Source organism: Lithobates pipiens, unplaced genomic scaffold, assembly GCF_037356315.1.
Source record: "Lithobates pipiens isolate NorthernLeopardFrog02 unplaced genomic scaffold, aLitPip1_a1.2 Scaffold_24, whole genome shotgun sequence".
NCBI lineage: Eukaryota > Metazoa > Chordata > Amphibia > Anura > Ranidae > Lithobates > Lithobates pipiens.
In genome coordinates this window covers 19,413,648-19,439,770 of record NW_027507786.1, presented here as the reverse complement: position 1 = coordinate 19,439,770, position 26,123 = coordinate 19,413,648, and the positions used below count along the sequence as shown (strand labels likewise).

Genomic DNA, 26,123 nt, shown 5'->3' with positions numbered 1-26,123 from the left:
TAAAGTAGTGAGTGTACAGCTTGTATAACAGTGTAAATTTCCTGTCCCCTCAAAATAACTCAACACACAGCCATTAATGTCTAAACCGCTGGCAACAAAAGTCAGTACACCCCTAAGTGAAAATGTCCAAATTGGGCCCAAATTGTCACTATTTTGTGTGGCCACCATTATTTTCCAGCACTGCCTTCACCCTCTTGGGCATGGAGGTCACCGGAGCTTCACAGGTCACCACTGGAGTCCTCTTCCCCTCCCCCATGATGACATCACAGAGCTGGTGGATGTTGGAGACCTTGCGCTCCTCCACCTTCTGTTTGAGGATGTCCCACAGATGATCAATAGGGTTTAGGTCTGGAGACATGCTTGGCCAGTCCATCACCTTTACCCTCAGCTTCTTTAGCAAGGCAGTGGTGGTGTTGGAGGTGTGTTTGGGGTGGTTATCATGTTGGAATACTGCCCTGCGGTCCAGTCTCTGAAGGGAGGGGATCATGCTCTGCTTCAGTATGTCACAGTACATGTTGGCATTCGTGGTCCCCTCAATGATCTGTAGCCCCCCAGTGCCGGCAGCACTCATGCAGCCCCAGACCATGACACCCCCACCACCATGCCTGACTGTAGACAAGACACACTTGTCTTTGTCCTCCTCACCTGGTTGCCCCCACACACGCCTGACACCATCTGACACCAAATACGTTTATCTTGGTCTCATCAGACCACATGACATGGTTCCAGTAATCCATCTCCTTAGTCTGCTTGTCTTCAGCAAACTGTTTGTGGTCTTTCTTGTGCATCATCTTTAGAAGAGGCTTCCTTCTGGGATGACAGCCATGCAGACCAATTTGATGCAGTGTGCGCCGTATGGTCTGAGCACTGACAGGCTGACCCCCCACCCCTACAACCTCTGCAGCAATGCTGGCAACACTCATACGTCTATTTCCCAAAGACAACCTCTGGATATGACGCTGATCACGTGACCTCAACCTCTTTGGTGGACCATGGCGAGGCCTGTTCTGAGGGGACCCGTCCTGTTATACCGCTGTATGGTCTTGGCCACCGTGCTGCAGATCAGTTTCAGGGTCTTGGCAATCTTCTTATAGCCTAGGCCAGTGATGGTGAACCTTGGCACCCCAGATGTTTTGGAACTACATTTCCCATGATGCTCCACTACACCGCAGAGTGCATGAGCATCATGGGAAATGTAGGTCCAAAACATCTGGAGTGCCGAGGTTCACCATCACCGGCCTAGGCCATCTTTATGTAGAGCAACAATTCTTATATTCAGATCCTCAGAGAGTTCTTTGCCATGAGGTGTCATGTTGTACTTCCAGTGACCAGTATGAGAGAGTGAGAGCGATAACACCAAATTTAACACACCTGCTCCCCATTCACACCTGAGACCTTGTAACACTAACGAGTCACATGACACCGTGGAGGGAAAATGGCTAATTGGGCCCAATTTGGAGATTTTCACATAGGGGGTGTACTGACTTTTGTTGCCATCGGTTTAGACATTAATGGCTGTGTGTTGAGTTATTTTGAGGGGACAGCAAATGTACACTGTTATACAAGCTGTACACTCACTACTGTACATTGTAGACAAGTGTCATTTCTTCAGTGTTGTCACATGAAAAGAGAGAAGAAAATATTTACAAAAATGTGAGTGAGGGGTGTACTTACTTTTGTCAGATGCTGTTAAAGCTTCCATAGCACCAGGCCGATCCCTGAAAAAGGCAGCCAGCATGTCTCCTGGACCCAACCCCGCCCTTTTTTTTTTTTACAGCCCACTCCAGCTCCGCCCACACATACTGCAGCACGGGGATGATGCACAGAGTCATGTGATAAGAAGCTCCTCAGACCAAGCACTCTGAAAAGCCTGCTGAATTCATCTGTGGGAGTTAAATAAAACTTAGATTAAAAAGGTATTAGATTGGTTGGGTGAAATTTCTGACTTCAGCACAGCTCCGGCGTTTACTGGATATCCCTTTTCTATGACACCTGCAGCAGGACATTGACAGGCAGACAGGTGGCAGCACAATGACGCCACTTAATTGGCCCACCAAACAATTCCCCTAATGCCGAGCAACAGGCTAAAATAGAAATTGTTGCAGAAACTTCCCTTCCGTGTGCTACACGTGTAACCTGAGAGTGCGGCGCTCAATCACGGCGGATGTTAGAGAAGAACAGGCATTACATTGCCGGCATTGACAGCCAATGAGCCGGATCAACGAACGCGATAAATACCGCGCAACCATCAGTCATGCTGACACCGTGAATGCGCACACAGGTGGTCACACAATGCCGGGGGCAACAAAGGTGGCAATCAGAGGGACAAAAACTCAGATGACTGCGCGCTACGTACCGGGGACCCGATATCAACCGACACCAACCTCCACCTGCTTCATACATACCAATAATAATAGTGTGTGACTGTGGGGGGAGGGGACATTAGAGTGTAAGCTCCTCTGTACAGAGACTGATGTGACTGTGGGGGGGGGGGGGGACATTAGAGTGTAAGCTCCTCTGGTACAGAGACTGATGTGACTGTGGGGGGAGGGGACATGAGTGTAAGCTCCTCTGTACAGAGACTGATGTGACTGTGGGGGGGAGGGGACATTAGAGTGTAAGCTCCTCTGTACAGAGACTGATGTGACTGTGGGGGAGGGGACATTAGAGTGTAAGCTCCTCTGTACAGAGACTGATGTGACTGTGGGGGGAGGGGACATTAGAGTGTAAGCTCCTCTGTACAGAGACTGATGTGATTGGCTCAGTGATCTCCATACAGCACTGCAGTATATGTCAGAGCTATATAAATGTATAATATGTGACTATGAGGGACATTAGAGTGTAAGCTCCTCTGGGATGGAAGTCGAGTAGGTCAGTACTGAGTAGTAGTGTATTGTACCATATTACGATTGTCGAAAGCAAAAAGTTTGGGGTGCAGGTGATCCCCCTAATTAGTTATAAGGGAGGAGAAGGAGGAGAAGAAATCAAAGTCACCCCCAAAGTTTGAACCTTTAATCATGTAAGTAATCCAATAAAGGGGGATCACTTACACCCCAGAATTTCAGCACAAATAATTAAGGATTTGGGTCTCATGGACAGTCTATCCCGGGGGAGATGTAATGGGGTGGAGGAGGGGGGGGGACGCGCACAGAATGTCTGGACGCTGACCAATGACGGTTGTTATCTACCTGTAGAGACGTTTCACTTGGATACAAAGTTACTGAGCAGGAAAGTTACAAGTTCCAACATGAAGTGGCGCTACTTGAGCAACGGAGCTCTCTGAGGACACTTTGTGACGTCAAGAGCAGCGAAGGCCAAAAAAATTTGTAAAAGCTGCCGAGATTCTCACAGATCAATCGAGCAAAGCGAAACGCGGCGACCTCAGACACCTACAACCAGCCAAACATTCCATTTCTCCAAACAAAGACCAGAGCAGAGTACCAAGTACGAGTCCGGAGGGGCAATGAGCCGGGATGGGGGGGGCAAAGTCCTTCTCGATGGGCTTCAGAGCATCACATGACCTTCTCTGGACTATGCAGATAGACCTTTTCTGCAGTAAAAAAAAAAATAATTTATGAGCTGAATTCTGACCATCTGGACGCCATAATAATACAAGCCTCAGGTGTCAATCAATAATCCATAATCAGAGGTTACTATTGGTAAAGCCATGTGTAGATCCAAGATGAAGGGACAAGGCCAAGGCCAACTCCATAGACAGCAGGCTGAGCAAGAAAAAATAAATAAATGGTGTCCATGAAGGAATCTCCCCTGCCGGCTATTGTATGCAGGCAGTCATGAAAACTCATCACCTGAATACCCAAATAATGACAGCATCTGATAGGACATTACTGGAGGAAGTCGTGAGCCAATGATTTTCCATGACAGAAGAGAGACATACAAAATAACATTGTATCTCTCCATCGCCTGTCTGATCAAAGTAACATTGTTTATAAACATTGATCAGACGGGAGATAGATATAAAGTAACATTGTTTATCCACTTGCTTACTGGGCACTTAAACACCCTTCCTGCCCAGACCAATTTTCAGCTTTCGGTGCTCTCGCACTTTGAATGACAATTACTCAGCCATGCAACACTGTACCCAAATGAATTTTTTGTCCTCCCCCCCCCCCACAAATAGAGCTTTTCTTTTGGTGCTATTTGATCACCTCTGGGCTTTTTATTTTTTGCGCTATAAATGAACAAAAAAATAAAATAAATAAATACGCATTTCTTTGTTTGTGATAACATTTTGCAAATTATTAATTTTTCTTCATAAATTTTGGCCACAATTTATACCACTACATTTCTTTGTTAAAAATAATCCAAATTAGTGGATATTTGGTCTTTGTGAAAGTTATAGAATCTACAAGATGTGGTGCGAATCATACAAAATTGATCACATCTGATGTGCTGGTGGCCAAACACCCCCCAAATGACCCCTTTTTTGAAAGTAGACATTCCAAGGTATCTAGTAAGAGGCATAGTGAGCTTTTTGATGTTATTTTTTCCCACAATTCTTTGCAAAATGAAGTTTTTTTATTTTATTTTAAAATTTTTCCACAAAATTGTCATTGTAATAGGTTATTTCTCTCACATGGCATGTGTATACCACAAATAATGCCCCAAAATAAATTCTGCTACTCCTCCTGAGTATTACGATACCACATGTGTGGGACTTTTCCACAGCCTGGCCACATAGAGAGGCCCAACATGCAGGGAGCGCCGTCACGTGTTCTAGGAGTATAAATTACACATCTAACTTGACTACCTATTACACTTTTGAAGGCCCTGGAGCACCAGCACAATGACACGTGGCACTGATGGCACTGATACGTGGCACTGATGACACGTCACACTGACAGATGGCACTAATATGTGGCACTAATGACACTGATACCTGGCATTGATGGCACGTGACACTGATAGCAGGTGACACTGACAGATGGCACTAATATGTGGCACTGATGACATGTGGCACTAATGACACATGACACTGATGACAGATGGCACGTGACGACACGTGACACCAATATGTGGCGCTGATGACATGACACTGAAGACAGGTGGCACTGTATTTTCATTTTATTTTATTTTTTTACACTAACCACTGCATCTCTGCAGTGGTTCATCTCTCCCCTCTCACACGCTGTCTGTGTGAGGAGGGAGAGCGGCGCTGAGAGATGATCTCATATGTTTACATATGAGATCATCTCTCATTGGGCACGCCGATCACGCTGTAAACAGCCGCTGTGATTGGCCGTTTACAGCGATCTGTGACTGCCTGCGTCCTCCGGGGGACACGGCCAGCTCAGAACTTCCCCGATGCGCACCCACGGAGGCGCGCAGAGGGGAAGTTAAAGGGAGGACATCCAGGGACGGCCTCCCGGCACATAACGTCCACGCTGCAGCCGTCTTTTGGCTATAGCGCGGGCCGCGAAGTGGTTATAAACATTGATCAGACGGGAGATAGAGAGATACAATGTAACATGGTTTATAAAAACATTGTTGAGGCGGGAGATACGAGTAACACACTGCGGTTGATTTACTAAAACTGGAGAGTGCAAAATCTGGTGCAGCTCTGCATAGAAACCAATCAGCTTCCAGGTTTTATTGTCAAATCTTAATTGAAGAAGATGAAGTTAGAAGCCGATTGGCTGCCATGCAGAGCTGCCCCGGGCTTTGCTTTCTCCAGTCTTCGTAAATCCACCCCAAAATAACTAGGGCTGAAACAACTAGTCGATTAATCGGCAACTAATCGATTATGAAATTAATCGGCCAGTAACAAAATGGGGTTAAAGTTAATGAGTCTGATGATATTTACTAGATTGACCTTTTAATGGTATATACACTATATCTCTCCTCTAATAGTATATACAGTATATCTTTCCTAATACCCTGTTTCCCCTAAAAGAAGACCTAGTGTGATTGTCGGTGATAGCTGCAATAAAAGCCCTACCCCCCAAATAAGCCCTAGTTAAAGTCCTTGTAGGTCTTCTTTTCAGGGTAGGGCTTATTTTTGAAGAAACAGAGTAGGACTTATTTGGGGGGTAGGGCTTATATTGCAGCCAACACCGACAATCACTCTAGGTCTTATTTTTAGGGGAAATAGGGTAGTATATACAGTATATCTCTCCTCTAATAGTATACACAGTACATCTCTTCTAATAGTATATAACCTCTAATAGTATATAATTCCTCAAATAGTATATACAGTACATCTCTTCTAATAGTATATACAGTACATCTCTCCTCTAATAGTATATAACCTAATAGTATACACAGTATATCTCTTCTAATAGTATATAACCTCTAATAGTATATAATTCCTCAAATAGTATATACAGTACATCTCTTCTAATAGTATATACAGTACATCTCTCCTCTAATAGTATATAACCTCTAATAGTATACACAGTACATCTCTTCTAATAGTATATAACCTCTAATAGTATATAATTCCTCAAATAGTATATACAGTACATCTCTCCTCTAATAGTATATAGAGTATATCTCCTCTAATAGTATATATCCCCTCTGATATATACAGTATATCTCTTCTGTCTGTTATTCTCAGAGTGGATTAGATATTTTGCTCCCTAACCATATAGTTGGTGATTTATATTTATTACTGCATAGAGATATTTAAGATTAAATTGCCTTTTTTTTTTTTAAACTTTACATATTAACTAAAATTATACACCACACTTTTTTTTAAGGTTATTAACCGATTAATCTAAACAATAAATCGGCCAACTAATCGATTATGAAAATAATCGTTAGTTGCAGCCCTAAAAATAACATTCAGCATTTTCATCATCTCCCCGAGTTCCCAATGACAAGAATTCAGTTATTGATTATGAATTATTGTTCACAGCAAGTTGATCTTTTATTTTTTTTGGTATTTATAGTGCTCTGGGGGGGGATATTTTGTTTCAAGTTTTTATTGCAATCTTATCACAGCAGCGGATAGATATTCAGATTAGCGCAGACCGTATACATCGTTCAACCTTTCCCCAAGCGTTTCACCCCGGAGGAAGCTTCCAGGTCTCAGGAAATCATTTTCTGTTCCCCGGCTGGCGGTATGATAATGTGATGTAATCAGCGAGGTGATGATGTAATAATACAATGTACAGCACGTCCCTCTTTTATGTGAAATCTGGAATTGCTTTGGAGCTCAGTGACAACTCTAAGTGAACACTTTACATTCATAGAGAAGAAAAAGGAAAAAAAGTGTTCTCAGATTTTCGACCCTTCGCAGGAACATTCGTATGAAAAGATTCTCCAGCACATTCGATGACTTTCCAAGTACTCGCTTGAGGTGATTGTAGCCATATTATTGCACTTGTAACAAACAATTGAGTAATGTCCGGGATACTTTTTTATTATTTTTATTTTCACCAACATACAATTTTTCAGGACAAGCTTTTCGGGGCGGGTCCCCCCTTCATCAGTATACCGCTGGGACCTTGAAGAAGGGGACCCCCCTCCCCCAAAGATTGTCCTGAAAAATTGGATGTTAGTGCAAATAGAAAAAATAAAATAAAGTATCCCGGACAATACTCATTTGTTTCTATTTGCAAGTACTTTCCAAGGACCAGGGCCTATATTTTACACTTAGAAAGTAAAACGTTTTTTTGCTAGAAAATTACTTAGAACGCCTGAACATTATATATTCTTTTTCCCCCAGACACCCTAGAGAATAAAATGGCGGTTGTTCCAATACTAGATGCCTGATGAAGGCGCACGCATGCCCCGAACGCGTAAATGTCACAGCATCATCCCTCGGAGAACCCTCCAAGTGACCACTTCCTCCTGCATGTTCATGCCCGGGACACCGGAAACCACTGGGGCCGCCGAGCAAGACCCTGCAGCGCTGCCTGGATGCCCGTTTTTTGGATCCCCGTCGCCCATTTTACATTAAAAAGGGATTGTAAAGTTCATTTTTTTAAATAACAAACATGTTATACTTACCTCCACTGTGCAGCTCGTTTTGCACAGAGTGGCCCCCGAACCTGCTCTTCTGGGGTCCCTCGGCGGCTGTCTCGGCTTCCTCCTGCAAGTACTTTTCGCGTTCATGCGAGCTCCCTCGCATGGTGAGAAGCACTTGCGGGCGCGCTCCCGTGATACAGCCGGTGCCTATAGCCGCTCGCTGTATCACACGGCCCCGCCCCCCTGGCACACCGCATCAGTGGAAGGCGACAGCAGCGCGAGCCAATGGCTGCACTGCTTTCAATCCATCCACTCTAGCTAATCAGCGACCAGGCTGAGCGGCGAAGGGGACGTCGGGGGCGAGCGCAGGACTTTCGAGGGGTCAGGTAAATAGAACGGGGTGGCTGGGGGGAGACTGTCAGATTTTTTTTTTTCCACCTTAACGCATTAAAGTTGAAAAAATATTTACCTTTACAACCCCTTTAACAAAGAAACAAAGATGTGCTTTTATCGTACTTTGAGTAAGTGCATTACTATTTAAACGGGTTATAATTACTGCTGCACTTAGGTGGGCGCCGCTCCTCCTTCTTATAGTCCCAATACTTTATGTCACACCATATTTGCGCAGCGGTCTTACAAACACAATTTGTTAAAATCCACTTTTTTAATTAACCACTTGCCGCCCACCATATAGCAGAATGACGGCGGCAAAGTGGTTTCAAAATCCTGACCGGACCTCATATGACGTCCTCAGGATATTGAGCCGCTGTGCGCCCCCGGGGGCGCGCATCGCGGCGATCGTTGTTGTGGGGTGTCAGTCTGACATCCCCGTAACTACGATCTCGGCAAATAGGAAGAGCCGTTGATCAGCTTTTCCTCACTCGCGTCTGTCAGACACGAGTAGAGGAGAGCCGATCGGCTGCTCCTCTGACGGGAGGGGGGGGTCTGTGCTGATCAATTACCCCCCCCCCCCGGAGGATGCCCATACTGGACCACCAGGGACGCCACCAGACCACCAGGGATGCCCAGCACCAGGTATGCCACCCTAGACCACCAGGGATGCCAGTCAGTGCCCTCTGTGCCCACAATGGATGCTAATCAGTGCCCACAATGGGCATCACTGATTGGCATACATTATTGTTTGGCACTGATTGGCATCCATTAGTACAATACAATGCCGCATATCAGTGCCCATCCGTGCCACCCCATCAGTGCAGGCCCATCAGTGAAGGAGAAAAACTTATTTAAAAAGTTTTCAAACTGAAACAAAAAAAAAAAACTATTTTTTTTTCCAAAATGTTCGGTAATTTTTTATTTGTTTAGCAAAAAATTACACACCGTAGAGGTGATCAAATACCACCAAAAGAAAGCTCTGTTTGTGGGAACAAAATGATAAAAATTTAGTCTGGGTACAGTGTAGCATGACCGCGCAATTGTCATTCAAAGTGCGACAGCGCTGAAAGCTCAAAATTGGTCTGGGCAGGAAGGTGTTTAAGTGCCCCCCGGTATTGAAGGGGTTAAACAATAAAAAAATAAATAAAAAATAGAAAAAAAAAAAAAAAAAAAAAAAAAAAAAGATAGCCCAATTTTTTTTTGTATATTGTGAAAGATAATGTTACGCCGAGTAAATTGATACCAAACATGTCACGCTTCAAGAAAATTGCGCCCGCTCGTGGAATGGCGACAAACTTTGACCCTTAAAAATCTCCATAGGCGACATTTAAAAATGTCTTATCAGGTTTGAGTTACAGAGGAGGTCTAGTGCTAGAATTATTATTTTCATAATTGGCTTTGAAAAAGAATATTGTAGCATGTACAAAAAAATGAGACACAGACACACAGAGAGACACAGACACACAGAGAGACACACACACACAGAGAGACACACACACACAGAGAGACACACACACACAGAGAGACACACACACACAGAGAGACACACACACACAGAGAGACACACACACACAGAGAGACACACACACACAGAGAGACACACACACACAGAGAGACACACAGAGAGACACACACACACAGAGAGACACACAGAGAGACACACACACAGAGAGACACACACACACACACACACAGAGAGACACACACACAGAGAGACACACACACACACACACACAGAGAGACACACACACAGAGAGACACACACACACAGACACACACACACACAGACACACACACACACAGACACACACACACACAGACACACACACACACAGACACACACACACACACAGACACACACACACAGACACACACACACAGACACACACACACACACACACACACACACACACACACACACAGACACACACACACAGACACACACACACAGACACACACACACAGACACACACACACAGACACACACACACAGACACACACACACAGACACACACACACAGACACACACACACAGACACACACACACAGACACACACACACAGACACACACACACAGACACACACACACAGACACACACACACAGACACACACACACAGACACACACACACAGACACACAGACACAGACACACAGACACAGACACACAGACACAGACACACAGACACAGACACACAGACACACACACAGACACACACACAGACACACACACAGACACACACACAGACACACACACACACAGACACACACACACACAGACACACACACACACAGACACACACACACACAGACACACACACACACAGACACACACACACAGACACACACACACAGACACACACACACACACAGACACACACACAGACACACACACACAGACACACACACAGACACACACACACAGACACACACACACAGACACACACACAGACACACACAGACACACAGAGACACAGAGACACAGAGACAGAGACCTCTTGTATTATAAGAAGAATTATTATGTTATATTAATATTATTTTATAACGTTATATTCTCAGATTAGATACATTCTATTCTCCTGTCACAAATTCAAGTTTCTGCGAATTGGCGATCGCTGACATTTTATACGATCGGTCCTCTCGCTTTTCTTGCTCTTTTTTTTCTGGTAAATCTTTTATCCGGATTGAGTAACGAGTGATAAGAGCAAAAACTAATTAAAGTTTATAAATCCTACAATAAAAAACATGAAACGGAGGAGAAGAGAGAAAGGAAAGAAATAAAGGAAGGGATGTAACTTTGTTTCTTTTGTAAATAAACCAGAAACAAAAAATGAAACATTTATAGATATGAAAAGATAAACATGAAGAGGAAATCTCTTCCTTCCCTGTGAAGTTTTCTTTGATTCTATCAGAAGATAAAATGAATTCAGAGACTCGGCGTTGTGCGTTCTCACCCATATCTGTGCGTCTCACAGCGATCGTGTCACCGCCAGTGTCCCCTGTCTGAGGTCTGACAAGGTGATCGACCAGCCGTCCCTTCTAGAGTGTCCCAGCTCCAAGCACCTCCCATTTCTACTCCCACCTGTCTAAGCTCCACCCCTCCAAGGTTACAAAAAGCATGAGATTGAGAGTTTCAAGAAAAACTGAACAGTCACACCGGAGGGGGGGGGGGGGGGGGGGGGAGGGGGGGGTGGATTGGCTAAATCTGGAGAGAAGAAAATATGGTGTGTATAGAAACCAATCAGCTTCTAACTTCAGCTTCTTCACTTATTCTTTTTTAATAAATCCTGGAATCCAATTGGTTTCTATGCAGAACTGCACCAGATTTTGCACTCTCCTGTTTCAGTAAATCAACCCCCCAGAGCATTACTCTCTCATCTGATCAATGATTTGATTGTAAATAATGTTACTTTGTATCTTCTCTCTAAATTGATGTCCTTTGTTCCCCATAAATAGAGCTTTCGGTTGGTGGTATTTGATCACAAAAAAAAAAATATATATATATAAAAAACGTCCTCCCATGCATGAGCCGCCTGCGTGCCCCCAGTGGAGCGTGCTCTGTGATCACCGAGTTTGAGCCTCGGCCGATCGCAGTCGGCCAATGACAGCTGATCACGTGATATAAAACAGAAGATCGGTAATCGGTTTGTTCCCCCCCCCCCACGCTATCAGTGTGGGGGGGGGGGGTGGGGGGAGGCAATCACCAGCTTCTGTCAGAGGGACATCGGTCCCTCACACAGAGAGCTGCGCCTGCCTCATCTGTGCCCACCAGTGCCACCTATCAATACCCACCAGTGCAGCCTACCAGTGCCAACAGTACTACCTACCTTTGCCCAACAGTGACATCTATCAATGCCCACCAGTGCTGCCAGCCTGCCAATCAATGCTGCTTATCAGGGTCATCAAGCAGTGCCCATCAGTGCCACCTATCAATGCCACCCATCAGTGCCACCTCTCAATGCCCATCAGCGTACATCAATGAAGGAGAAAAGTGACCAGTTTTCAAAATTTTAAAACTATGAAACTGCTTTGTATTTTTTTTTTTTTTTTCATAATTTTCGGTCTTTTTTCATTTTGTTAGCAAAAAATAAAAAACCCGGCAGTGATAAAATACCACCAAAAGAAAGCTCTATTTGTGTGAAAAAAAAAAAAAAAAAAAAGATAAAAATGCCATACGAGTACAGTGTCACATGACGCAATTGTCATTCAAAGTGTGAGAGTGCTGAAAGCTGAAAATTGGCCTGGGCAGGAAGGGGATGAAAGTGTCCGGGAGGCAAGAGGTTAAAATCAATCATGCATTTTCCTTCTGCTATTGATGAGGCAAAAATGGATGATAAACCGATCAGTGTGAGGGCCCCCTAGTGTGTTGGGAGGGTCCATCGTAATCAAACGCATCACAACGCATTTAACCCGCGCATTACTACCCAGCCTTAACCCTTCCCTATCTACACTGAAATGGCTGTAAAGAGACTTTTCACATTAGACCGAGCCATAGAAGCCAGACAAGGAATAACGTTCGATCAGACCCCAAGCACAGACGGTCGCTGGTAACATCTCAGTAAGGTAAAGGGTCAAACATGACCCCTCTGGGGGGCGCTCGCTGCACAGACAGACGCAAAGGGGTTGATTTACTAAAGGCAAGACGACCTCCAGAGCTTTGTAAATGAGCGGAAGCTCTGCTGGCTTCAATCATCCAATCATGTGCAGGCAAAAAATTTTTATCCTTTTTTCCTTGCATGTGATTGGATACTCTTTGCGAAGTGAAGCCTTACCTCATATACTTAATCTCTGGAGCAACTGCAGTCTATTTGCCTTCAGTAAATCCACCCCAAAGGTTCGGAGCAGCGCTCAGAAAAGCTCTTGTGGACTTTGGCTGCATCAGAAAAAAAAGGGAAACGTTCCAACTGGAGATCCATCAAACCACAGGAGACATGGAGAACGTATGGCGATATAGGGAATGTATATCCTGGATCCTCCAATCATAGTCCATCCAGATCGCACAGCAAACTTTGGAGAAGAGCGCCGACATCACTGGAGCAACATTTAAATCGCAAACCACCTTTCCACCCGCAAACAGATGCGGGGGTTATGTATACCCCACCCCCAGGTCATACACCGATGGACTGGGGGCTCCTGCTGAACAGCCAATGCCGTCTGGTGTTCAAAAATTTTAAGGGGGCACAAACAAAAAAAAATAAAATAAAAAAATCAAATCATCAATTGCAGCGCCACCGTGCCCATCAAACGCAGCCACCGTGCCCATCAAACGCAGCCACCGTGCCCATCAAACGCAGCCACCGTGCTGGGAAAAGGGGGGGGGGGGGCAGTGGCCATGCGCCCTCAATGCACGGGCTGCCACTGTGAACAGCCATTTACAGACATGATGCCGCTCAGCCACTGATGTCATTTTAGAAGGCTATAAATATTTCTGGGCTCCATTCACAAGGCGGAATTTGATCGCATCCGAGGATGTGGTGAAAACACTGCACAGCCATTTTTTTTTCAAAGTTTTTTTTTTTTTTTCTAATAATTAAACGCTTTTAAAATACAAGGAACCACCAACAAAAATACTGGCATCAGTCCCGATACAAAGTATTCTCAACAGTTCTCATGAAAATGCTCCCGAAACCAATAATTTGCAGTGCGATTTGCATCCTTACAAAATGAATGGCAGCTTACACGAGCTTTATGTAAATGTGTGCAAAATAAACACCCTGGTTTTTTTGAACGCATACTTTTAAGACAAATTTGTTTGGCTGCAGGCTGGTCGGTAAGTTGAGCTGGGAATCTACTTTTAGAAACTTTTGTGGTTTTGTTTGACATACAAAAAGAAAAAAAAAAAAAAAGGGAAGAGTAAGCCTCGAAGGATTAGAATTCCAAAAAGGAAGAAAAATCTTTGGGGGGGGGGGGGTATTGGGGTACCATCATCCTAGTGAAATGCAAAATGGGAAGTAGAGAGTTCTCAAAACTGGTCTCCACTGAGAGAAAGAGGAGCTCAGTACCGGTAAGGCAATCTACACATATAAAAGATAAATAAAAAAATCATTTTATTTTACATATAAAAAAAAGACTGAACGCGATTTCCAATAATCAATATATAAACAAGGAATGTTGATACAGTTATATGACTTCTATTGTAGACTCATCCTCCTGATGAAGAGGTCAAATGACTGAGAAACGTGTAGAGGCCCACATGTCCCGTGAGGACCTTCTATACTTTTGACGCCACTCCTGGAGTATTTAAGTATCCATCTAACTGCATCAGCATTCCTTGTTTTTAATATTGTTTTTTATTGATTATTGGAAATCACGTTCAGTCTTTTTTGTATATGTAAAATAAAATGATTTTTTTTATCTTATATGTGTAGATTGCCTAAGGCTCGGTTCACACAGGGGGCGACTGCGATCCGACTTCAGGTCGCTCTAGGTTGCCTCCAAGTCGCGCTGTAGAAAAATGAATGTGAGTCAATGGAGCTGTCTTAATATACGCTACTGCAGTAGCTCCGACTTTAAAAAAAGGTTCCTGTACTACTTTTAAAGTCGGAGCTACTGTAGTAGCGTATATTAAGACAGCTCCATTGACTCACATTCATTTTTCTACAGCGCGACTTGGAGGCGACTTGAGGCGACCTAGAGCGACCTGAAGTCGGATCGCAGTCGCCCCCTGTGTGAACCGAGCCTTACCGGTACCGAGATAGTCCTCTCCTTTTCTCAGTGGAGACCAGTTTTGGGAACAGTCTCTACTTCCCATTATACAAAATGAATGGTGGCAAAAAAATCGCACTGCAAGGAGACAGATGCAATTTGAATAGGAATGCGGTGTGATTCTTGTCCGGATCGCATGCGGTTTCCTGCGCTGCTCCTGTGTGAACCTAGACTGAGATCACTATGACAAGTTGGCAGCCCGTGAAGAGAGGAGAGCCGGTGTCCTATCATATACTGTCCCCCATCAGATAGTGTCCGCTGTGTACTGCGCATGCGCAGTACACAGCACACACAGATTCCGAAAATACCCGAAGATGAACGGAGTCTGCGCCGTGAGTCCAGGTTCTAGCCCCACCATCCAAGTGGACATAGAGTTGGAATATAAAAGAGCCGAGCCCGAAGCGTGGCGAGTAGGGCTGAAACAACCAATTATGAAATTAGTAATCGATTAATTCCATAATCGATTAGTTGTCAATCGATTAATCAGCCAGTAACAAAAAGGGGTTAAAGTTAATGAGTCTGACGAGATTTACTAGATTGACCCTTTAAAGTGGTTGTAAACCCTTACAAACCACTTTGACCTACAGGTAAGCCTAGATTAAGGCCTAGATTAAGGCTCACCTGTAGGTCCAAGCAATATCTCCTAAACCTATATGGTTTAGGAGATATTTGCCCGAAAACGGGCACCGCTGTCTATGGCGCATGCACCGTAGACAGCGGCGCGCAGGCGCACTGAACGCGGCAGTTCCAAAAATGGAGCTGCCGCATTTGTCGACTCCCGTGCGCATGCGCGGGAGTGACGTCATCGCCGAATGACAGCGGCGGAGCTGCGAGATGCCACCAGCAAGATGGATGCGGCGGACTACAGGGGACAGCGGCGACTTCGCTGGCTCCTGTGTCAGGTAAGTGACACATAATGGACTACTATGCGATGCGATGCGATGCGATGCGATGCATAGTAGTCCATTATGCTTTACCTTTGCAGGGAAAAAAAAGAGGAAGTAACACCCATCAGGGTTTACTTCCTCTTTAATAGTATATCTCTCCTCTAATAGTATATACAGTATATTCCCTCTAATAGTATATACATTATATCTCTCGTAATAGTACCGGTATATACAGTGTGTGTGTGTGTGTGTGTGTGTGTGTGTGTGTGTGTGTGTGTGTGTGTGTGTGTGTGTGTGTGTAATATATATATACACACACATATACACACACACGTACATATATACACACATACATATATACACACACACACACACACACACACACACACACACACGTACATATATACACACATACATATATACACACATACATATATACACACACACACACACACACACACACTGTATATACCGGTACTATTACGAGAGATATAATGTATATACTATTAGAGGGGATATACTGTATAAAATATTAGCACACATACATACACACACACACACACACACACACACACAGTATATCTCTTCTGTCTGTTTTTCTCAGAGTGGATTAGATATTTTGCTCCCTAACCATATAGTTGGTTATTCATATTTATTACTGCATAGAGATCTTTAAGAATAAAATTGCCTTTTTTTTTTTAAACTTTACATATTAACTAAAATTATACACCACACTTTTTTAAATTTAAATTTTTTTAAGGTTATAAACCGATTAATCGAAACAATCAGCCAACTAATCGATTATGAAATTAATTGTTAGTTGCAGCCCTAGTGGCGAGCGAAGCTTGCCCGCGAGGGGCCCTTTAATTTTCCCAACCCTATGTCCGCTTGGATGGTGGGGCTACCACCTCCACTCACGGCGCAGGCGCCCTTCACCTTCGGAGATTTTTCGAAACTTCTTCTGCTCCTTACTGCACATGCGCAGTACGGGGCGGACACTATATGATGGCAGGACACTATCTGCCAGAACACCGGCAAATCCACCAGGGGACAGCTACACTGATAATCAGGGCACCAATCATCCTGAGTATCCGTGCCGCCTAATCAGTGCAGTCCATCAGTGCAGTCCATCAGTGCAGTCCATCAGTGCAGCCCATCAGTGCAGCCCATCAGTGCAGCCCATCAGTGCAGCCCATCAGTGCAGCCCATCAGTGCAGCCCATCAGTGCAGCCCATCAGTGCAGCCCATCAGTGCAGGAAAAAAATGACTCATTTACAACATATTAGACCAGAAATAAAGAAAAAGTTTCTTCAAATTGTTCGGTCATTTTTCATTTGTTTAGCAAAAAAATAACACACACCCCCCTCCCCCCCCCGGGGTGATTAAATACCACCAAAAAAAAAAAAAAAAAGATAAAAATGTCCTGTGTACAGTATAAAATGACCGCGCAAAGTGTCAAAGTGCAACAGTGCTGAAAGCTGAAAATTGGCCTGGGAAGGAAGGGGGTAAAAGTACCCGGTATTGAAGTGGTTAAGTTAAATGTGACAAAATATACAAAAAGAAAATATTTTGTCACAGCCCCGTGTATAGAAGACTGCAGCCAGACTTCTCACTCCTAAACGAGCCGGGTTTCCTGCGAGGATTGCAGCGCGCTTTGTTTGCGCATAATTAATGCGATATCTCCAGCAACAGGCCAGGTAAACGTTAGGAAACCCAATCACTATGTACTTTACCTGTCAGACGGGCCAATTAACATTCCACAGACACTGAAATTCCAGACAGATACCTCCAGCCAAACGTTAATTAGCTGAGAAGCTTTATGAACGCCGGCCAAATTCAATAACAGATGGCGGCCAAGAGAAAACCGCCATGGTACGAGCGTCCACCGCGAGCAAGACGGTACAAGGGACCCGCTCCATTGTTACTGGTATAGGAGGAGGAGAGTCCTCCACCGTGCCGAGTATTCCAGGAGAGGAGAGCCGGCCAGAGATGGATCAAATCCTGGCAGCTTCATCAGGGACTTCAGTGCTTGAAGTGGTTGTAAACCCTACAGACCACTTTGACCTACAGGTAGGCCTAGAGTAAGGCCTAGAGCAGTGATGGCGAACCTTGGCACCCCAGATGTTTTGGAACTACATTTCCCATGATGCTCATGCACTCTGCAGTGTAGTGGAGCATCATGGGAAATGCAGTTCCAAAACATCTGGGGTGCCGAGGTTCGCCATCACTGGCCTAGAGTAAGGCCTAGAGTAAGGCCTAGAGTAAGGCCTAGAGTAAGGCCTAGAGTAAGGCCTAGAGTAAGGCCTAGAGTAAGGCCTAGAGTAAGGCCTAGAGTAAGGCTCACCTGTAAGTGCAAGAAATATCTCCTAAACCTCACATAGTTTAGAAGATATTTGCAAAAGACAGGCGCCGCTGTCATCGGCGCGCAGGCGCATTGAGCCCATCAGGGTTTACTTACTCTTTAACCACTTTCCGCCCACCGGACGTCATATGACGGCGCACTCTCGTCCTGGGAGGGTGTCTTGAGCCTCCCATTTAAACAGGGAACGCGCGCATCCATGTTCCTTCGGTTGCGGCGTGTCACGGACACACCGCTCGCTACGGAGGGGGGGGTGAACAGCCATTGGGCATGGCCGTTTACCATGTGATCGGCCGCGATGAAGTCACGCCCGATCACAGGTGGTACCGCCCCACTTTGCACGGCGCATGCACGCAATCGGAAGCGTGCAGGTCGGTGGCGGCGTGTTCCCGGGAACACTGCTAGTCACCAGACGGTGGTAAACAGCCATTGGCCGGCGGCTGTTTACCACGTGATTGGCTGTGATCCTTTCACAGCCGATCACTAAATGTAAACAAACCGCAGCAACGAGATGTTACCGGGTTCTCCTCCTCACACACCGAACGTGTGTGAGAAGGAGAGATTGCGATAACATCTTGTTACTGCCTACAGTGTACACCAGTAATGGCAAACCTTGGCACCCCAGATGTTTTGGAACTACATTTCCCATGATGCTCAGCTACACTGCAGAGTGCATGAGCATCATGGGAAATGTAGTTCCAAAACATCTGGGGTGCCAAGGTTCGCCATCACTGGTGTACACCAACACACACCGATTGCCGCCCCATCAATAAAGAAGACCTGGCACCAGCCCATCAGAGTACCCGAGCACCCTTCACCAGCCCATCAGAGTACCCGAGTACCCGTCACCAGCCCATCAGAGTACCCGTCACCAGCCCATCAGAGTACCCGTCACCAGCCCATCAGAGTACCCGTCACCAGCCCATCAGAGTACCCGTCACCAGCCCATCAGAGTACCAGAGTACCTGTCTGCAGCTCAAAGTTGCCCGAGTGCCTGTCTCCAGCCCATCAGAGTACCCGAGTACCTATCTGCAGCCCATGCCTCATAGAATATACATTGGGCTGTTTGCTTTCCAAAATGGGGTCATTTTGTGGGTAACGCAATTGTCCTGGTGCTCAAGGACCTTCAAAAGTGTAATAGGTAGGAATGAAATGAGACCAGGCTGTGTAAAAGTATCACACATGTGGTATCGCCATACTCAGGAGGAGGAGTAGAATGTATTTCGGGGTGTCATTTTTGCTATATACATGCTATGTGTTGGAAATATATTATATTATAAATTGGCAACTTTGTGTAAAAAAAAAAAAAAAAAAAAAAAAAACGCATTTTCATTTTTTTTTCCACGTTTTCCAAAAACTTCTGGGAAAAAAAAAAAAAAAAAAAAAAGAAAAAGACTCATTATGCCTCACAGATTATACGTTGGGGTGTTTGCTTTCCAAAATGGGGTAATTTTGTGGGTAATTCCATTGTCCTGGTGCTCCAGGGCCTTCAAAAGTGTGATAGGTGGTTCAGAAATGAGATGTGTCATTTATGTTTGTAGAACGGCTGAAGGTGCTACTTCAATGTTGGGCCTCTGTATGTGGCCAGGCTGTGTAAAAGTCTCACATGTGGTATCGCAATACTCAGGAGGAGTAGCAGAATGTATGTTGGGGTGTAATTTGTTGTATGCATATGCTGTGTGTGAGAAATAACCTGATAATATGACAATTTTTTAAATAAATTGTGGACAAAATTTATGAAGAAAAATTACTAATTAGCAACATTTTTTGACAGAAACAAAAGAAAAAAAGCCTTTTTTTCAGAAAATGTACGGTCTTTTTTTATTTATAGCACAAAAAATAAAAAACCCACTAGCGATTAAATAACACCAAAAAAAAAAAAAAAAAAGCTCCATTTGTGTGAAAAAAAGGAGGCAAGTTTCATATGGGTACTGCATGACTGAGTAATTGTCATTCAAAGTGTGAGAGGGCTCGGGGGGGGGGAGGTGCAAGTTCTCAGTATTGAGGTGGTTTAAGTGATTCTAAGGGCCAAAGGTGCATTCTCTGCATTAAGACAAAAAGCCTTCTGTGTGCCCCCCACTAATACTTAACCGAGTCCCATTTCGCTCCAGCAATATTGAACGATAGACTCAGCTGCACGGGACTCTCCCCCCTCATTGGCTGAGGTGGCAGCAACAGCGCCATTGGGTCCCGCCAGCTGTCAATCAAAGTCAGTAAACCAATGAGGGGCGGGGCCAGGGCTGCGGCTCTATGTCTGAACAGACACACAGAACAGTGGCTCGGGTGCTCCCATAGCAAGCTGCTCAATGTGGGGTGCACTCAACAGGAAGGAGGGGCCAGGAACTATGAAGAGGGACCTGAGAAGAGGAGGATCGGGGGCTGCTCTGTGCAAAACCATTATACAGAGCAGGTAGGTATAATATGTTTGTTATTTTTAAGCAAGAAAAAAAAAATGAGACAAGCGGCAAGCACTGATGTTGGACGAGAAGGCAGGGCTCGCAGTCTCCTCTCTAAATCAGGCTGAGGTCAGGACTGTGCAGGCCAGTCAAGTTCCTCACTCCTCCATGTCTTTTGTTCACTGGTGGGCAGTCATGTTGGAACAGGAAGGGGACGTCCCCAAACTGTTCCCACAAAATTGGGAGCATGAAATTGTCCAAAATGTCTTGGTATGCTGACGCCTGGGGGGGGGGGAGAGACACAGGCTGCACCGGGAGGAGGGGGGGGGACACAGGCTGCACCGGGAGGAGGGGGGGGGACACAGGCTGCACCGGGAGGAGGGGGGGGGACACAGGCTGCACCGGGAGGAGGGGGGGGGGGACACAGGCTGCACCGGGAGGAGGGGGGGGGGGACACAGGCTGCACCGGGAGGAGGGGGGGGGGGACACAGGCTGCACCGGGAGGAGGGGGGGGGGGGACACAGGCTGCACCGGGAGGAGGGGGGGGGGACACAGGCTGCACCGGGAGGAGGGGGGGGGGGACACAGGCTGCACCGGGAGGAGGGGGGGGGGGACACAGGCTGCACCGGGAGGAGGGGGGGGGGGACACAGGCTGCACCGGGAGGAGGGGGGGGGGGACACAGGCTGCACCGGGAGGAGGGGGGGGGGACACAGGCTGCACCGGGAGGAGGGGGGGGGGACACAGGCTGCACCGGGAGGAGGGGGGGGGGACACAGGCTGCACCGGGAGGAGGGGGGGGGGACACAGGCTGCACCGGGAGGAGGGGGGGGGACACAGGCTGCACCGGGAGGAGGGGGGGGGACACAGGCTGCACCGGGAGGAGGGGGGGGGACACAGGCTGCACCGGGAGGAGGGGGGGGGACACAGGCTGCACCGGGAGGAGGGGGGGGGGACACAGGCTGCACCGGGAGGAGGGGGGGGGACACAGGCTGCACCGGGAGGAGGGGGGGGGACACAGGCTGCACCGGGAGGAGGGGGGGGACACAGGCTGCACCGGGAGGAGGGGGGGGGACACAGGCTGCACCGGGAGGAGGGGGGGGGACACAGGCTGCACCGGGAGGAGGGGGGGGGGACACAGGCTGCACCGGGAGGAGGGGGGGGACCCAGGCTGCACCGGGAGGAGGGGGGGGGACACAGGCTGCACCGGGAGGAGGGGGGGGGACACAGGCTGCACCGGGAGGAGGGGGGGGGACACAGGCTGCACCGGGAGGAGGGGGGGGGACACAGGCTGCACCGGGAGGAGGGGGGGGGACACAGGCTGCACCGGGAGGAGGGGGGGGGACACAGGCTGCACCGGGAGGAGGGGGGGGGGACACAGGCTGCACCGGGAGGAGGGGGGGGGGACACAGGCTGCACCGGGAGGAGGGGGGGGGGACACAGGCTGCACCGGGAGGAGGGGGGGGGGACACAGGCTGCACCGGGAGGAGGGGGGGGGACACAGGCTGCACCGGGAGGAGGGGGGGGGACACAGGCTGCACCGGGAGGAGGGGGGGGGACACAGGCTGCACCGGGAGGAGGGGGGGGGACACAGGCTGCACCGGGAGGAGGGGGGGGGACACAGGCTGCACCGGGAGGAGGGGGGGGGACACAGGCTGCACCGGGAGGAGGGGGGGGGGACACAGGCTGCACCGGGAGGAGGGGGGGGGACACAGGCTGCACCGGGAGGAGGGGGGGGGACACAGGCTGCACCGGGAGGAGGGGGGGGGGGGACACAGGCTGCACCGGGAGGAGGGGGGGGGGGACACAGGCTGCACCGGGAGGAGGGGGGGGGGACACAGGCTGCACCGGGAGGAGGGGGGGGGGACACAGGCTGCACCGGGAGGAGGGGGGGGGGACACAGGCTGCACCGGGAGGAGGGGGGGGGGACACAGGCTGCACCGGGAGGAGGGGGGGGGGACACAGGCTGCACCGGGAGGAGGGGGGGGGGACACAGGCTGCACCGGGAGGAGGGGGGGGGGACACAGGCTGCACCGGGAGGAGGGGGGGGGACACAGGCTGCACCGGGAGGAGGGGGGGGGACACAGGCTGCACCGGGAGGAGGGGGGGGGACACAGGCTGCACCGGGAGGAGGGGGGGGACACAGGCTGCACCGGGAGGAGGGGGGGGACACAGGCTGCACCGGGAGGAGGGGGGGGGACACAGGCTGCACCGGGAGGAGGGGGGGGGACACAGGCTGCACCGGGAGGAGGGGGGGGGACACAGGCTGCACCGGGAGGAGGGGGGGGACACAGGCTGCACCGGGAGGAGGGGGGGGGACACAGGCTGCACCGGGAGGAGGGGGGGGGACACAGGCTGCACCGGGAGGAGGGGGGGGGACACAGGCTGCACCGGGAGGAGGGGGGGGGACACAGGCTGCACCGGGAGGAGGGGGGGGGACACAGGCTGCACCGGGAGGAGGGGGGGGGACACAGGCTGCACCGGGAGGAGGGGGGGGGACACAGGCTGCACCGGGAGGAGGGGGGGGGACACAGGCTGCACCGGGAGGAGGGGGGGGGACACAGGCTGCACCGGGAGGAGGGGGGGGGACACAGGCTGCACCGGGAGGAGGGGGGGGGACACAGGCTGCACCGGGAGGAGGGGGGGGGACACAGGCTGCACCGGGAGGAGGGGGGGGGACACAGGCTGCACCGGGAGGAGGGGGGGGGACACAGGCTGCACCGGGAGGAGGGGGGGGACACAGGCTGCACCGGGAGGAGGGGGGGGACACAGGCTGCACCGGGAGGAGGGGGGGGGACACAGGCTGCACCGGGAGGAGGGGGGGGGACACAGGCTGCACCGGGAGGAGGGGGGGGGACACAGGCTGCACCGGGAGGAGGGGGGGGGACACAGGCTGCACCGGGAGGAGGGGGGGGGACACAGGCTGCACCGGGAGGAGGGGGGGGGACACAGGCTGCACCGGGAGGAGGGGGGGGGACACAGGCTGCACCGGGAGGAGGGGGGGGGACACAGGCTGCACCGGGAGGAGGGGGGGGACACAGGCTGCACCGGGAGGAGGGGGGGGACACAGGCTGCACCGGGAGGAGGGGGGGGGACACAGGCTGCACCGGGAGGAGGGGGGGGGACACAGGCTGCACCGGGAGGAGGGGGGGGGACACAGGCTGCACCGGGAGGAGGGGGGGGGACACAGGCTGCACCGGGAGGAGGGGGGGGGACACAGGCTGCACCGGGAGGAGGGGGGGGACACAGGCTGCACCGGGAGGAGGGGGGGGACACAGGCTGCACCGGGAGGAGGGGGGGGACACAGGCTGCACCGGGAGGAGGGGGGGGGGACACAGGCTGCACCGGGAGGAGGGGGGGGGGACACAGGCTGCACCGGGAGGAGGGGGGGGGGACACAGGCTGCACCGGGAGGAGGGGGGGGGGACACAGGCTGCACCGGGAGGAGGGGGGGGGGGACACAGGCTGCACCGGGAGGAGGGGGGGGGACACAGGCTGCACCGGGAGGAGGGGGGGGGACACAGGCTGCACCGGGAGGAGGGGGGGGGGACACAGGCTGCACCGGGAGGAGGGGGGGGGGACACAGGCTGCACCGGGAGGAGGGGGGGGGGACACAGGCTGCACCGGGAGGAGGGGGGGGGGACACAGGCTGCACCGGGAGGAGGGGGGGGGGGACACAGGCTGCACCGGGAGGAGGGGGGGGGGACACAGGCTGCACCGGGAGGAGGGGGGGGGACACAGGCTGCACCGGGAGGAGGGGGGGGGACACAGGCTGCACCGGGAGGAGGGGGGGGGACACAGGCTGCACCGGGAGGAGGGGGGGGGACACAGGCTGCACCGGGAGGAGGGGGGGGGGACACAGGCTGCACCGGGAGGAGGGGGGGGGGCATTAGAGTGTAAGTTCCGCTGTACAGAGACTGATGTGACTGTGGGGGAGGGGACATTAGAGTGTAAGCTCCTCTGTACAGAGACTGATGTGACTGTGGGGGAGGAGACATTAGAGTGTAAGCTCCTCTGTACAGAGACTGATGTGACTGTAGGGGGAGGGGACATTAGAGTGTAAGCTCCTCTGTACAGAGACTGATGTGACTGTGGGGGGAGGGGACATTAGAGTGTAAGCTCCTATGTACAGAGACTGATGTGACTGTGGGGGAGGGGACATTAGAGTGTAAGCTCCTCTGTACAGAGACTGATGTGACTGTGGGGGGAGGGGACATTAGAGTGTAAGCTCCTCTGTACAGAGACTGATGTGACTGTGGGGGGAGGGGACATTAGAGTGTAAGCTCCTCTGTACAGAGACTGATGTGATTGGCTCAGTGGTCTCTGTATATAATAGAGATGATACAATGTATATTGGAGGGTGGTCGGGGTGATACATTGTATCCAGTGTGGGGGGGGGTCACGTGCTCCTGGGGGGTGTAGAGAGGGAAGGGGGGGTCGTGTCACGTGGTGCGGCTCCCCGCCGTTGCCGTGACAACCATAGAACGCACACACCGCCCCGCCCCCTGTCCCGGGTCTCTCCCCGCTCACCTCCTCCGGTCCCGGCTCTCGGTCGGTGTTCCGGTTCCCGGGTCGGATTTTCCCCTCTTGAACTTTCCAGCTGTTATTAGCGGAGAGGCTCCGGCACAGCGTCTCCCCCTCCTCCAATCCCCGACCACCGAGGAGGAGCCGGTTCCTCCCACCGCCCTATCACTGCGCCGCGGGGCGGCCCCTGGCGGAGACTGACTGCTCAGCGGGCCAATCCGGGGGCTGGGGGCGGGGCTGTGTGGAGAGTGGAGTTGCGGGTGATGGATGTGTAGCGATGTCCTCTGCATAGGAAGGCGCTATAATGTTATATTTTATGGAGGAAATCCACACAGGGGTGATGAGAAATGAGAGGGACTTCGCTAGAGCACTATGGGGGGTAAATAAAGCACTGGGGGTAAATAAAGTTCTATAGGGTAGATGTGCACTATGTGGGTAAATAGAGCACTATGGGGGTAAATGGAGCACTATGGGGGTAAATAAAGCACTGGGGGGAGGGTAAATAAAGTTCTATAGGGTAGATATACACTATGGGGGTAAATGGATCACTATGGGGGCAAATAGAGCACTATGGGGTAAATAAAGCACTATGGGGGTAAATAGAGCACTATGGGGGTAAATGGAGCACTATGGGGGTAAATAAAGTTCTGTGGGGTAGATACACACTATGGAGTAAATAAACACTATGAGGATAAATAAAGCACTATGGGGGTAAATAAAGCACTGGGGGGGGAGGGTAAATAAAGTTCTATAGGGTAGATATACACTATGGGGGTAAATAGAGCACTATGGGGGTAAATAAAGCACTATGGGGGTAAATGGATCACTATGGGGGCAAATAGAGCACTATGGGGTAAATAAAGCACTATGGGTTAATTAAAGCACTATGGGGGTAAATAAAGCACTATGGGGGTAAATAAAGCACTATGGGGG

At 49.7% G+C, this 26,123-nt stretch overlaps 1 protein-coding gene across 3 annotated transcripts in view; it reads right to left on the bottom strand.

The window, feature by feature from the left end:
- STK33 (serine/threonine kinase 33) overlaps positions 1 to 25,331 on the bottom strand; it is a 90,574-nt gene extending 65,243 nt beyond the window's left edge. For 2 of the 3 annotated variants that reach the window (XM_077453665.1, XM_077453667.1), the window contains exon 1: positions 25,197 to 25,331. The gene's annotated coding sequence lies outside the window, so the exon portion shown is untranslated. Of the gene's footprint in view, positions 1 to 11,277; positions 11,400 to 25,196 lie in introns of those variants that run through there. The other variant, XM_077453666.1, reaches the window with a different exon arrangement.
- Between the last annotated feature and the right edge of the window lie 792 nt (positions 25,332 to 26,123).